The 14,122-nt window shown below is 35.0% G+C and overlaps 1 protein-coding gene across 26 annotated transcripts in view; it reads right to left on the bottom strand.

Annotated features, from left to right (window-relative positions):
• Window positions 1-14,122, bottom strand: part of arvcfb (ARVCF delta catenin family member b) — a 423,234-nt gene that overhangs the window by 300,133 nt on the left and 108,979 nt on the right. For all 26 annotated transcript variants that reach the window (XM_073950724.1, XM_073950712.1, XM_073950705.1 and 23 more), the window contains exon 2: window positions 3,933-4,005. The gene's annotated coding sequence lies outside the window, so the exon portion shown is untranslated. The remainder of the gene's footprint in view (window positions 1-3,932; window positions 4,006-14,122) is intronic.

Genomic DNA, 14,122 nt, shown 5'->3' on the forward strand with positions numbered 1-14,122 from the left:
AGACCATAGAAGGGTAAAATTGATTATATTTGGTTTGCTTGGTTTCTTAAAAAATCTGACGTTTTCCATCATTGTTCAAATTAATCTTAGTCTTCCCATTGAGCTAATTCGCTACATCATGCTAAGTCTTTACATTTGCAAGGATGTAGGCATCTATTAAAACATTAAGAGTCTCACTTGACTTTAGGTTGTGTGTAGATCATAGACTGTAAAAGATATAGATGTAGTATCCGTGATGTCCCCCACAGGTTTCTGAAAAACCCAAATAAAGCCACAAGTAAGCATGGGCAACCGTCGTCAATCAGTTTGCACGTCACCGCACTGACGGGGTTAACCAAAAAAGGGCAAAGAGGCGGAGCGTGAGCTGTAAATGCCTGCTAGCTTTGCTTTTGACTCATTTGTATTCTGACCACATGCTTGGTTGTGTACTATATCAATAAAGGGTTTATTCTTTTAAAAACACTGTTGTAATACATTGAGCAACTAAGCATTGTTTTTATGACGTTTTTCTACAGGAGGACAACACAAATTACTTCTAAATACTTCAAATATAGTCTGTTAAATGCAAGGCTATTGATGAAATCCAGGTATAACACTGTATGACAATGTTTCAACCTACAGCTAATCAATCTTTCAGATTCTGGAGAACATTACAGGTCTAAAGAAAATTTAATTGATAAATGATCTTAAATAAAACAAATACATTTATAGATGTGATATATAAGTATATAATTTCACTCATCTGGGAAATGGAGGCTAAGTGAATGGTTTGTGAGCACAAATAAATGTCATATCATCTGATAATTGTAGGAAATAATTCCAAAAAGCAATTGACTGTGTAAAGCCACATAAAACAAAACAAAAATATGATGTATATGCCGAGTTCAGTGGCAAATCAGCCGGAATCAGCTGAGGTGCAGTAACAGCGGCCAGCTAGACCTAGTTGTCACTCAAGTGGCCACGCCCTTAATTATGCAGACTTAATATAACTTAATGTAAACAAAATAAAGTTTTTAAAAAATCACCCCCTCACAGTTGTCATAAAGGGTAATATTAGCTGTATGCCAAGTATTGTGTGGTGCAATCCAAGCGCCAAATTATTTTTATGTATATTTTTCTTAATGACACCCATATGATGTATAAGCTCTTCAAAGATTTGATTTGATATTCCCTATGAAGTTAGTAAACTTTTTATCTCATTTTATCTTAGATACCAAAATTGTTTTTTGTACCAGGCTGTAAACAACACCTTGTTTCTGCTGTAAAATGGCCATTTTAACATTGGGGTCAATAGAAATGTGCTCTATTTTGAAACAGGCATTTTCAGTTGCTTCCTTGTTAGCTTCACGAGAGAGAGAGATCGAGATGTTGCTGCCTGGTGTAGATACAAAGAACTATTTTACAAGAAAAGTGTCTTTGAACTCTTACAGTTTCTACTGGTATTCTTGATCTGTCGGTTGAAGGTTGTTGACTGAATATTTTCCCACATAGCCTGCTGTGCACAATCAAGCATGCACAATGGTATATAGGGGTGGTCAAATGTATATTTGCTTTATCTATTATTTTTTCTATTAATTTTATTTAAAATGCAGATCACAGCAAACACAGCAGCCCACAATTTAAAATACATCACATTGTTTTGCCACCACTGACAAAAGTATTAGCATCATTTTACTTGAGTAACTACACTGTAGATGAATCATGTTATGCACACAAGAAATGCACAGCAGCAATTTTTGTAACATTACCTTGCTTGCTCTTTCTTTTTGCATGCATGTATCAGTAGCTTTTGATTCGCTCTCATTTTTCTCCCATCATCTTTGAGGAAAGTACTGAAGTTTAATGATGCACAGTCACGCTTTTATTGTTTTAATTGCAATTAGCTACATTAGCTTTTTAGTGAAAAAAGAAAAAGTTAAAATAAAGAGCATCTTTGTTGATCTTCCATGATGCAACCCAAGTTCCTGTTCAGATGCTAGGCTAATTAGACCAAAAAACAAAAAATAGATAACTATTAAATTATTAAACAACATGGAAAAAAATATAACCAAAGTATATTCTAGAATTATTTTTAATAAGGATGAGGAAATAATAGCAGAATCTATCTATCCATCCATCCATCCATCCATCTGTCTGTCTTAAAATTGAGTACATTGTAAAAAAATCCTTCAAGTTGTCCCAACACAAATCAATTACAGTTTTTCTCAGTGGCTTTGGTGCATTTCTCACAACACTATTTACATTTGCGCAACAGTTAATGCATTTCTCAAAACAATTAAACTGCAAAACCTAGTTGATAACCTGCAAAAGTAGGTCTCTTCCTCAAAATGGATAGCTCATTCCTCAGAACCAAGTATTCATGTCAATGAAAGTGTCAGTGTCATCAACATAAAAAGTCCTAAGACCATTGTTTATGAACAAGACAGTCATATGGCTTTGTCATGTTTTCATTATGACAGCTTACTCTAGCAGCAAGAACTGTCACTAGTTCTAGTCCTTACCAAGCCAGCTGTTGTTTCTGTACGGAGTTTACACATTCTCCCTGTGCTCATGTGGGTTTCCCCTGGGTTGCCCGGTTTCCTCCCACCGTCCAAAAACATGCAACTTAAGTTAATTGAATAATCCCAATCGGCGCCATAGACATGCTACTAGAAAGTAATTATCTCTTAAAAGCAATCACTATTTGTTCATTAGCTACTACAGCAGGGGGAGTTCTTGATAACTGAGCTCAAACTCCCCTCTCGCATTGCAAACAGGAGGGAGCCCCAGGCTCAAGGATCTTATAAGCTCAGGCACACTTAACTTCATTAGTTTAAGTGGAAATTTACAATTGGAATGCTTTTTTCCAACATTCTTCAAAATATCTTGCTTTACGTTTAACAGACGATAGAAATTTGAGTGTGGGTAAACAATGAGCAAATTTTCATTTTTGGGTAAATTACTGGTTAAAAAAAATGAGAAGCTTCACTAAGCATCTCAAAGCACTGTCTAGCAGCCACATGCTCAATATCAACTTAATTTTTTGTGTGTGTTTTTTGGGCCAAGCTCATAAATGGCCCATGCAGAACAGGAATCAAACCAGTAGTAAAACGTTGTTGTTGCATTTTTGCTGCTTAATATTAATTACACACAACAGAAATGGCTATACTTATCAATTAGGCAAATTGGCAGTGGCATCACTGTGACCTGTAACAAGATGTAGTCGCATTAGAAGGAAAATAAGTTGCAAAATACAACCATCTAAGTAAAGGGTGCATCTCAATAAGCACCCTTGTTCAGAAGACAGTGCACCAATCAGGTCGATTAGGTGCTGTCTCATTCACAAAATTCTTCCAGTGCATTGAAACATTAGCATCCTGAAAAGTCCCACAATGCACTGTGAAAATAAGGCCACATCGATACCCATTATGCACCCTTAACAGAAGTTCGGAAGCATAAAATATGAATCACGTGACCCAAATCATCAAACGTTTTGAAAAACGAGAGACGATTTTCTAAAAAGAATCTGTTATTTCTATATTTTTTATATGAACAAAGATGGCTACTTAGGTTAGGGGAAAAATCTAGCAAACATTTATAATTGTTTAACTGTTGAAATGTAAAATCATTTAGCTAAAATGTACTTTTAAAAACATATTAAAATTAATATATGAACATTTTTAGTTCTGCTGTTGTTTATAAACTCCAGTTTGATGACACTCACCCAATGTGTGGTAAACCAAACTCGAATTCGTGCACATGACCTACTAATGAATGACCTTGAGATAGGGGGCAGAATGAGACGCAGCAATAGTCTGAAGCCATTGTTAAATATCAGTCAAAATCAAGCCTATTCATTCTATTATTTCACAAAGCTGACAAATGATAATGATTCTGCGATTAGAAAATTGGACAGGTGGTATAAAACCACATTCTCAAATCATAGGACTCACCCATTAAACGTGAAGAAAGACCACCGAAATGCTCCTCGCCACTCACAATGGACTTTAATTTACAGCGTTACACCTGTAACACGAAAAACAGAAGACAAAACCATTAAGTCGATTCACTCTGCGGACATTTACAAATCCATTCCGGCATAATTAATATCCCCACGTCTCTGGATTTAATTTGCCCTGCATTACTCCAGCAGACCATCTATTTGTTTTGGACTAATGGTGTATGGGAGATACACACGCGCGATAATGTCTTGATGTTGCTCCAGTGGATAATTTACTGCCTCATTATAAGCCATGTTTGAAGACCAGCACACAGCTGCAGTTTCAAAATCCAGACCAGGTAGGTAAAAGACATCATTATTTACTGAGAAGGGGCAGTTCACCCAAACAAAATAGAGAAATCTGTCATTAATAACTCACCCTCTACTTGATCTAAGCCTGTACAGTACATTATAACATATATCAATGAGCAATGTGCTTAGCAACCGCTACAGTTTCATGACTTTTTTTTTTCTTCCCACATTAAGTCATTTCAAATCAATAATTCACATCCATTTTTTTATTTATTTATTTGATGCCATGTAATAAGGGGGACATTTTAGAGTCCTTCACATTATCCCTCGCATAGTAATGGTTTATGAGTCTCCATTAGCGAAAGTACTTCGATACCCAGACAAGTACCACAAATCTAATTTATTAATATGAAATTCTTGTGTTCGTTCCTGAGAAATGTCCATTTAGAAATATGAAGTGGGGAAAGCCAGAAAGAGCAGACGACACAGTAACATTGATGCAGACAGGAAAATTATGGATTTTCTTTTTAAATGATAAAGAAATTCAATATCAAAAATCAAGTCAAAAAAGAAATAAACACACATTATTCTTTTTCGTCTTTTGAAGAGATACACATAAGCATTTGATAAATTTACATTTTCCTGATAAACAAAATAAAACAATGTATTATTGATTAATATAGGGCCTACTAATATAGTAAATGATTTATAAAATAATAATAATAAATAATAAATCAAATTCAGTTTTCAAATAGTTATTTTTCAGAATTTTTCAATTATTTTTTTTCATCAAATCCCAGTGATTTTGAGACCCGCCGCAACGTGACATAGGAGGGCTGTTTTCCCCGCCCACCGGAGTTGACTGACAGGTGCCATGTCTCTATAACAGCGATTCTCAAACCAGATGGTGCTGGAGGGGCACAAAGAAATTCTTTGTGGCCCACCAGGATTAATTTTGTGTCCCTCGCCATTCTGAAAGTTAATGTATTTCTTTATTGTAATTAGAGCTCAAAAGTGCAGCAAATATTAAGCTTTATGTTTGTGTGATTTAAATGCAATACTTTCGCAGCGTTTTGCACTTAGGAAAAGAAGCGCAGCACTGCACCGCTATATGCACAGGCACTTTTATTGAATAAGCACTCCCGGCCTGGCGCTTCTAGTGATTTTGGCGCTCACCTGCTGCTCATGACTTACATTTCATAGCTTTTCATCTCGTAGCGCTTAAACAACTAAATGAATACTCAGGTCTATTAATCTGACAACATTTCAATTAAAATAAATGATCACCGCTGTAAAAGGAACATTATCGGTGGCTGAAAGCACTTCCCTGTATATGGCTTGCGCTTCAGTCACATGAAACTGCTAAAATTATGCTAAGTATAACTTGTGGCCCTTGCTATAACTTGTTAGGACATTATTCTTTATCAGTGTAAGTCAGGATTGTCAACCTAGGTAAATTATGAGCGTAAATAGTACAAATAAAAATGTTAAGGGGGTTCAAAATATAATTCATCTGTGTCTGTCTCAATCACTGACTGCTGTTTATCTGACGTAACGCATGTAAAGAAGCCAACACGCACGTGGGACTGGTGGGCGGGGAGAAGCGGCTCATTTGAATTTAAAGCCACGGGCTACAAAAACAGCTACAATATACTTAAACACCAAAACGGGCAGATTCTGGAGGGTATAATAAAGTATCTGATGGGTATTTTGAGCTGAAACTTTACAGATACATTCTGGAAACACTAAATGTTAATTTTACATCTAAAAGGGGTAAAATAGGCGCTCTTTAAAATTGTTTTTTCATTCAATGTTTAATTTATTTTAGAGTGCAAAAATGTGTATTTTTAAATGTGTAGTTAATCAAAAACATGAAACTTATGCAATCTAACAATGATTAATTAACCATTAAATTTAAATACATTTTTAGGGATATAAATCTATTACTGTTGGTATAACAATATTTTGTTAGTATTTTTTTTTTCAAGGTAAACCAAACTTCATTTTGACGAATTGATTCAGATGAATTGTTTTATTTATAAAGTATATTTATTTTTTAAGATATAGTTAAAAATCTACCTATAAATCCAAACAAAAACTGTCTTATATATTGTGAGAGAAGGTACAGTACTTATAAAGACCAAATAACATCAGCGAGTAATCATGCAGAACAGATAAGCATGGCATGGAACGATAAACGGTTTAACCGTGGTTTGGTAAAGTCAAGGTTTTAAATGATAATTATTAAAATTTTCTGTTATACCATTTCAAGGTGTATATACATGTTTTTTTCACATTATTTTAACAACTGTTTTGTTTAATTTTTTAGGCCAACAGTATCTCCACATCAAAAGCAACTGCTCAGCCCACCATTTAGCAAACATCTGAACAACAAATCGCTTATAAATCAACACACAATTATGCTATAGACCATGGAAGCTATAGGCTTTACTTCATCTCCAAAAAAAAGAAAGATCTCCAAAAATGCCTTTTCAAGTTGTACAGAAATCTGTGTTTTTGAAACTAATGAAGACAGCTGAAGTAATTGATTCATTTGAATAATTTAGCCTGACATGTTTACTGCTCCAAAATATTTTAAATGTTTTCAAAATAAACTATAATGTTGTCAATGTGGAAAAAAGTTGTTTACTCAGACATATAAGATCAGATTATCCGGTATTATCAAACCATCAGAATCTTATACCGGTCCATGCCTATAGTGCAGATTGTAGACAGTGTTAAAATGAGACAGACAGTAATTAACAGACAAGTCCACTCAATACAGCGTGACCAGCGCTTGATTAAAAACTATTGATTCATAAAGACATGCCATACATTTGATGACTTCCTGTTGATCTGCATGCCATAAGATTTAACGGTATATTGCATATTGGGAAATCCAGTATTGCATGACATAACAAGTCAACCGCTCTAGCACTGTATGTGTGTCAATGGGACAGTGCCGTTAACGTCAAATTAGCTTATCGGGTCATCGGACACAGGCCCATCCGTCCAACTACAGATTACAGATTTAAAAAATAATAATAATTCCTCACAGTGCTGAATAGATAAGTAATGAGTGTCTTCCATCTGAGAAGCAACATACTGTACACAGAAAAATGTCTGATTTGTGGTTAAAGATAAAAATGTCACCTTTGTTTGAATGTGATGACATTTACAATAAAAGAAAGGATTATGAAGAATAGAGTCAGTGGTAGGGCCCTTGTTCACAGAAGAATCAGAAATTAACAGAGATGAAAAGGCAAGATGAGGGTACGCAAAATGCCCCTGGTTAAATGTTAAACTAGTTTAAAGTTAAACTAAACTAATATGGCTTTTGTGACTTAAGTAAAATGTGAAAAAAGAAAAAAGTGTCCGATTTATGCATATATTTTTTTTAAATAATCAGTTTTTTTATGCTTTAAACAACAGATACATGACAATATCATAAACAAAGCAATGGCAAGGTGATAGAAAGTAAATGATAAAAAAAAGTAATTAATAAAACAAACAGAAGGACAAAAGTATAAATAATTAACTAAAATTCTTACGAATACAAATTAGCAGGACTTACATTAATCAAAAAATTTGAAACTAGAGCACAGTTGGACAGTTTTAATGGTCTTTCGATCAGCACTATAAACTAATTTTTCAGTTTCACTTATGAATATAAGACTTAATTAACAAAATGAATAGGTTAATATCAAAAACTTTGTTATTCAACTTATCATAATTAAAATATCCAAAAATTACGCTTTAAAAATGCAGATTAAAATTAAGAGTACCTTTTTCTTTTTAAAAACAGAAGCATCATACCAAAACCTTTTTAACATAACCACAGTGCCAAAAGATGTGGGGTACAGTTTCCAAATGCAAAGATATCAATATCCCTTTTAAATTTACTGAGAAAATGTTTAGTCGGGTAGAATTCATGAATTAGTTTAAAAGATATTTCTTTTATCTTATTTGTAGCCAAAAATTTGTGAGGCAATGACCAAATACTTTCACTGTTTTTTGTTGTTGTTGCGGAAGCAGCACTGAGCATTGTGACCAATCACAGCCTTTTCTGTTGAGCTTTTAAATGCACAAGTTAATCAGTTATGACTAGATTTTCCAAATATGAAAAATTCATAAACAGCAATGTGCTGAAACAGTTTAACACTGTGTTATAACAACACGCGACGTGAGAAGATTCCAGAGACAGGCAATTTTGGTGTCCGCACCATCTATAAACATAGCGTACATGCACAGCGGGTGAAAATGTGCGTATACTACTTTGCACACAAAAGTTGTGATCTATAAAAAAAGTCATAATAATTAATAAATAAATTACATTTAGTAATTTATTGTTACATTTACAGTTAGTTTCTAAGCAAATTTCATAAATTAGACCACAGACGTGACACGCCCCGAAAGTAACTTTAAAATACCACAGACATTCAGAACGCAGAATGGCTGTAACAAACTTTGCCAACAAAATGGATGGGTATAAATAAATATAATAAATAAATAAGCATGATTTAAAGTACATTCCGAGTGACTGGTGTTAGTTTGCAGTCACAGTTCTAAGGCTCTATTTTGACAAAGTGCAAAGCGCAGGGCACAAATGCTTTCAGGGCATGTCAGAATCCACTTTTGCTAATATACAGTAAGGACGGAAAACCTCCCCCTTGTGCCATGGCGCATGATCTAAAAGGGTTGAGTTACTTAACTTAATGAGTTATAGGTGTGTTTTGAGAATAAACCAATCAGAGTCTCATCTCCCATTCCCTTTAAGAGCCAGTTGCGTCCGTCATAAGCACATTTGCTATTTACATGAGGACTTTGTAATTGGAAAAACTGAGCATTTCACTAGCAAGAAAACAGTTAAACAGGATCTGCAGCGTGAGAATGAGAGATAAGACATCTCATAATCTAGTTTCACTTTCGCTCTCGTGCATAAGGAAACCTTGTATGCACAGACCTAACTAAAGACTTTAGACTGGCTTTGTTTTGGTCTATTAAAAAATCTATTATAGTTCCTCAAAATAGCAACGCACCAGCAATGCACCTCAAAACGCCTTCCTTTTTAGACCAGAACGCCTATAGGGCACACATATGAGCGCAAATGCAGTTGCTATTTAAACAGCGAAGCGCAAAACATCAAAACGACTCTTGCGCCAAGCTTAAACTAGCAAACAACTATTGCATCGCGCCTTGTGCCACATTGCGCCAGGTGTATGAAAGGGCCGCTAATGTTCAAGCTTAATTTGTCTGAGGTAAGCTATGCTGCTGCATTCAGTATGGCAATAACTGTCACATAAATGGTGTTAAAACTGATTCTGGTAACATTTAACACCATATAAAGCACATAAACAACATCTGAGTCGAAGATTGTCATAGTAGTTTATGCTGTTGTTCAGCTGCGACATTGCAGAAATAGATTCATTTCTAAAACCAAAAGTTTGTGTGTCACCATTGCGGAGGATTAGGATGAAAATTCCTTTTAGTATGAAAACTAGACATTTTATTGCATTTCATGGTGTAGAGCCCCACGTAGTTAGGACACTATAATAGATTATAAAAAAAGTTCAAAATCAAGCAAACATTTGTTTTCGTAATAATGCCTAATAATGACAGTCTAAAATTGATTTAAAAAATATGTACAATTGTAAACATTTTGTTATTATTGCCATTATTAGTTTCCAGATTGATTCACCGATTTTCAAAATTAAAATGGGTTACATTAAAGTTACATAAAGTATTTTACGCAAGCGACAACACAGACACACTTAAGGTTACCGTTTAAAAAAAGCCTAAAACCCTAAAAAGCCCTAGATATCAATTCCAGGCCCCAAACTGAAAAGTAAGTATGCACCAAAATTCAAATTTTGACCGAAACTGAAAACTGACATTTATATTTGAAAGCTGATAACCGACAGGCGTATGAATGCTATAAGATACACACATCAGCTGTGATTAACATCACACGACGTTGAACAAATCAATCAAAATGATCATGGACAGCTGCATGCACCTAAAATGGTTCATCCATCATAAACAATCTGCTTTTTTTGGTTTATTCATTTATAATAATAATAAAAAAGGTTCGGGTCCCAGTTGGGTCAGTAGGCATTTCTGTGTGGAGTTTGCATGTTCCCATGTTTGCGTGGGTTTCCTCCGGGTGCTCCGGTTTCCCCCACAAGTCCCAAAGCATGTGGTATGGATGAATTGGGTAAGCTAAATTGGCCTTAGTGTGTGTGTGTGTGTGTGGATGAGTGTGTATGGATGTTTCCCAGTGGTGGGTTGCAGCTGTAAGGGCATCCGCTGCGTATGCTGGATAAGTTGGCGGTTCATTCTGACCCCAGATTAATAAAGGGACTAAGCCGAAAAAAATGAATATATAAATGAATATATAATAATAAGAAGAAGAATTTAATTGTTGATGCTGATATAATAGACAATATATTTATTGTATATACTGTATCTCTATAAGAAACATCAATTTCTTCCCCCAGTTTGCAAATGCTACATAATATGTATATGTCTCAATACCCCAAAATACTTAATTGGTCTAAAAGTGCTGTTATGTGAAGCATTCAGAGTAATATTTCAATAACAGAGCCACTGGATTTTATTCAGCGCAATCAATGCTTCTTTCAGAGCTTTCAAATGAGGAAAAAGCTCATGCCAGAAAAAAACTAGGCCAAAATGTAGAGAAAGTATTATTTCCGATCGTAGATCCTATGGTTTTAGTGTTATATGTAGTTATTTTGCATTATTCAACGATGGGATGAGAGGTTTTTACAAGCCAAAAAGGAGAAATATGAGGCTCAGTCCATGGAGGGGACTTAAGTTTCAAGCGGTGTACACAGAGAGCAGCATTCTTCTGCTATTCTGTGGTCTCCCATGTTATTTTTGGGCAACAAGACTACAAACCTTCATAAAAATTCAGATTTGAAGAATTGTTCAGTACTGGAATGAACTGGCGCACATGCACACGCACAATGTATTTAACATATTCAAAGATCAAGTCTGAAGAGAACTGAGACTTCCTCCACACTTCCTAGTTTGAAAAGAAAAGGTTGTGGAGGATAAAAATAAGATTGTGAAATATGGGGCTGCTTATTCAGGAAATGGGGGAGGAAGCAACATTTATAAGGCATCAATCAATTAAAGTCAATTGCTGTGAGAGTCCGAGTGAGTATTGTCAAAATGACGGCCCACTAACTGAGATGGAGCAAAGACGGGTCAAAAGCCCTGGCAAACATTGTTACAGTCTGGTAAGCACCTGGGAGTTGCTCAAGCGTGCAGACCAGACACCAGCACGCAGACAAAAACCTTCTTGACCCACATGTGAAACGAAATCCCTGAGTGCTGAGATTCTCACGAAAACGGTCAAGCAGTCATATATATTAATGTGTGCTGTTGGGGATGTTTTCATCTACATCTACTATTTTGACACATATTTTGGAAAAATGCTTTGAAAATTTGTAAACATCAAACAATACACACTGCAAATTTACTACTCTTTTGGTATATCCATGGCTGTCTTTTCCCCATTGACTTCTATTATAATGACATATTTCTTGCAAAGCCATGACACCATATAATCATGGATTCTTGATTGTTGGTGGTATTCATTTTTTGAAAAAATGGTAGTTTCTGCCTTCTAAATGAAGTATAGTGTGTGTGTGTTTATGTGTGCGCATGTACACATGTTTTTGTGACATATAAGGACACAAATCTGAATAATGACACAGGTGTGATACAGGTGTTAAAAGAAGGTGGTGAATAATGAGGACCTTGCTGATGTCCTTATTTCTCAAAAAGCTTATAAATCATACAGAATGGAGTTTTTTTTTTCTTCCAGAAAGTAAAACTAGTTTCCTGTGAGAGTTGACTATAAGGGTAAAGTGGGGTTGGGGCAATAGGAAATACAATGTGTACAGTATAAAAACAATGGAAACCCATATAAAGTGCCCACATTTCACAAAAACCTGTGTGTGTGCGTGCTTGCATGTGTGTATACTCTGCTGTTTTACTGCATGGAACATACATAGAAGCCAGAAACATTTTTCAAGATCAGGAATGCTCGATTACATGTTGTCATTTTTGCAATCAAAAAAATGTCATTATAATGGAAGTCAATGAGGCAACAGAAGCCACCAGCATAACGAAAGTGTAGTAAATTTGAACAGTATTCAAGGGTTAAAGCTACAACTGAAATAACAATAAAAAAATTGCAAAAATATGAATAATTGTTTAAAAATATAGTTAGTACTAAAACACTGATGAAAAACAGTTTTACATAACATGAAAAAGTCACAATAGTGTGTGTGTGTGTGTGTGTGTGTGTGTGTGTGTGTGTGTGTGTGTGTGTGTGTGTGTGTGTGTCTGTGTGTGCGTGTAATATAGTATATAAATATTATAAATATAAATGTGAGAATTAAAACTAATAATAACAACAACAATAATGATAATAATAATCTGTCATGTCTCACGTAGTGCAGGAAATAAACAAAGGTGATCCGGATGCAAACAAAACAAAACAAAACAAAAAAGAGTGTTTAGCGATTTATTCAATTTTACTTTTAGAGCGAATTTTCATTATTGTAGTAGGCCTATTCAAATTTCTTAATAAATGGCTGTTTAAATAAAGTTTGCATCAAAAAGCATGTTAATATTGGTAAGTGTCTTAAACTATTGACTGCATAATTTATTATTCCTTGCCTTAAAAAAAGTACATTGGCCATGTCCATTATCATACACAACTTGTACTAAAGCTGGGTTGACCTACCTTAACAGTAAGTGCTTGTATCTAAAAAGTCCATATTAATAAATGTTCTCTTTGAACGCTTTGGGGAGAACCACCCCAGTGACAGTTTTTTTTTTAGAGGTTTTTCACATTTAATTTGGATAAAATAGTGGAGGTTACAGACAGGAAAGTATTGGGAGCAGAGAGAGGGGAATGGTCAGCAAAGGACCTCGAGCCGGAAATCAAACTCGGGTCACCGTGAGCACGATGGTGCTATATGTCAGCGCACTTAACCACTTGGCTATTGGCACCAACTCGTGACAGCTTTTTTACCTTTATTTTGGAGTGTAGATTGCAGAACAACTTTATTTTTAATTTTTTAAAGCTATTATTTATAATTTTTTTAACTATTTTACTATTTTTCCTGATGTATATAATCTATTACTACCATAAGAAAATAGACTGTAAATCATAGACTGTAAACAAAAGAAATGACTCGATCGAATCCTGTTTATATGAAATAAGTCTGCTCTCTAGCAGGTTTTGAGCTACAATTCTTGGATAAGTTTTGAAGATCAAAACGATCCTGGATCATGTCAAATCCTCAATAACAAGATCCAGCTAACTGAGTTATCCATGTACAATGAAAAGGTCCTCAGGATCTTTGTTATTATTTAATACTATTTAGTCCCTTTAAAACCATTTCAGCACAAAATTATTATTTTTTTATTATTATTTCAGATAGACATGACATATTTGAAGTGTTTTTGTGCAATTCTCCCAACACGATCGCTTCAAAGATTCAAAACACAGCCCGAGCGCCTCAGATAAAACACAGACATGTCTAACCTGTGAAATATAACTTGTCATCAGACTGTATGTGGACTTCACACTTGTCACTATGATGCAACAATATATCAGTATGGCTGCAAGAAATGTGCTTGACTGAAAAAAAAAAAGCTTTTTTTCTGTGCAAAGTTTGAAGAACTCATTCTGTGCTCAATGGGAAAGTACAGGACTGTTGAGGGCAGACTTAAAGGGTTTAAACAAAGCCCAGAGCTGATGGCAAGGGTGAGGTAGGTTAATCTTGACTGACTGCTGTGGTGATACAGAGTGAAACTGCACTGGTCACTGCGAGAGGGCAAGAACTGCAG

Source organism: Danio rerio, chromosome 5 (genome assembly GCF_049306965.1).
Source record: "Danio rerio strain Tuebingen ecotype United States chromosome 5, GRCz12tu, whole genome shotgun sequence".
Classification (NCBI taxonomy): Eukaryota; Metazoa; Chordata; class Actinopteri; order Cypriniformes; family Danionidae; genus Danio; species Danio rerio.